Source organism: Macaca fascicularis, chromosome 5 (assembly GCF_037993035.2).
Source record: "Macaca fascicularis isolate 582-1 chromosome 5, T2T-MFA8v1.1".
NCBI classification, from domain to species: domain Eukaryota; kingdom Metazoa; phylum Chordata; class Mammalia; order Primates; family Cercopithecidae; genus Macaca; species Macaca fascicularis.
In genome coordinates this window covers 24,667,759-24,670,091 of record NC_088379.1, presented here as the reverse complement: position 1 = coordinate 24,670,091, position 2,333 = coordinate 24,667,759, and positions in this window count along the sequence as shown.

Sequence of the window (2,333 nt, the reverse complement as noted above, 5' to 3'; positions counted from 1 at the left end):
GCGCTTGGAGACAGTGGGACAGAGTTGGCAGGACTGCCTGCCCTGCTTTGAAAATGTTTAACAATAGGTAACTTTGGCATTTCGAGCAGGTCTTGGATCACGGGAGTTGTGGAGGCCCTGGGAGATGTAGAAAAGGCATGGTGAAAGGTTTTGTTTTGCCCGGAAGGAAAGCATGTGGATATCTCAGTCAGCTCAGACTTCTACTCGGGCTGAGGAGTAAATCAGGAAGAGCTTCTGAGTGTTCACAGAACGCCGCCTCTACCTTGTAGCTGCCCAGGCGGAATCGTTCAATCTCTCATCTGACATCACCTTCACAGAGTCAGTTTCATTCGCAAGGAAAACATTGACCAAAAAAAAAAAAAAAAAAAAACCACACACAACAACAACAACCAGAAGTAACTTTCTTTTAAAGGGCTTCAAACCTCCTGCTACCAAAAACTAGAATTCCCGGTCTCTCTGGTTTACTGTCCCCCAACCCAAGCTTTGTGATGGTTTTCACTTCTTCCAGCGACACTGAAGGCAGCCCCAGCAGTAATTTTCTTGCCTTAACCTCTGCAGACACGAGCTTCAGGCTCATATTTTGGCTCTGCGAAGTGCTTTTCACGCATCCTCTCATGCAAATCTCACGACAGCCTCGTGAGTTTGGGTCTCTAGTTTTTGCCCTGTGTTACAAATGAGGAAACGGAAGTGCGAAGGGCTTGAGCAACTCGCCACAAGTCGTGATGCCATTTAAAAGAAGAGGTGGGATTTGAACTCAAGACTGTGCCCCAGAAACTGTTCCTGCCATGCCAGATGGAATCTCTAGGGGTGGGATAAGGGGATAAGGATGACAGAAATATGACAGCTCAGCCTTCAGGACATGGGCAGTATCCTCAGCCTGCTGAATCACACTTAGAGCCCAGATGCAGGGAGGGCTTGGACTGGGAACCAGGGGCCAGTTAAGGGCTCCTAGTTATTTTTGTTTTTATTTTTTTATTTTTATTTTTTTACTTTTTTTTTGAGATAAGGTCTCACTCTGTCACCCAAGTTGGCGCAATCACCGCTCACTGCAGCCTTGATCTCCCAGGCTCAAGTGATCCTCCCACCTCAGCCTCCTGAGTAGCTGGGACTACAGGCGGTGCCACCATGCCTGGCTAATTTTTTAAAGTTTTTTGTAGAGATGAGGTTTCATCATATAGCCCAGGCTGGTCTTGAACTCTTGAGCTCAACTGACCTGCCTGCCTCTGCCTGGGATTACAGGAGTGAGCCACCGCACCCGGCCTAGTTTTACTATTTAGTTTAATTTTTTTTTTTTTTTTTTTTAAGAATAGGGATTTGCTATGTTGCCCAACCTGGTCTCTGTAACCCTGGCTTCAAGTGATTCTTCTGCCTTGGCCTTCCAAAATGCTGGGATTATAGGCATGAGCCTCCACACCTGGCCCCAGTTAAATTTGAATTTCACATGCACAGGAAATGATATTTTATTTTATTTTATTTTTAATTTGTTTTATTTTGAGACAGTCTCACTCTGTCGCCTAAGCTGGAGTGCAGTGGTGCAGTCTCGGCTCACTGACTGCAGTCTCCACCTCCTGAGTTTGAGCAATTCACCTGCCTCAGTCTCCGGAGTACCTGGGACTACAGGCATGCTCCAACAACCCCGGCTAATTTTTGTATTTTTTGTAGCGTCAGGGTTTTACCACGTTGGCCAGGCAGGTCTTGAATTCCTGACCTCAAGTGATCCACCCACCTCAGTCTGCCAAAGTGCTGGGAGTACAGGTGTGAGCCACCGCTCCCAGCCAAGGAATGATATTTTAGTATAAATGTGTACGTCCATTCAAGGGAATAACAGGCAGGTTAGCAAAGATGAGTCATAAAATAATATTATTATAGTTTTGTGACCTCTCAGGAAACAAATGATATAAGCATAAAATATTATGACTTTACTATTATTATTTTATTTTTATTGATATTAATTGAATCTTAGTAGACCAAAATGACATAGGTATTAACCAAAGTCATGAATAAACATAGAGTGTGAGATGTTAGATACTGCAACACAGATAGGTTATGTTGCAGTGCAGCACTAAGAATGAATGTCTGTGTATAGTATATATTAATTCTTTTCCCCATATGATTTTCTAGAGCTGGAGGGATTAAAAAATAGATCTATGAGGCCAGGCATGGTGGCTCATACCTGTAATCCCAGCACTTTGGGAGCCCAAGGCGGGCAGATCACTTGAGGTCAGGAGTTCAAGATCAGCCTGGCCAACATAGTGAAACCCTCTCTCTATTAACAATACAAAAAATTAGCCAGACGTGGTGGCACCAGCCTGTAGTCCCAGCTACTCAGGAGG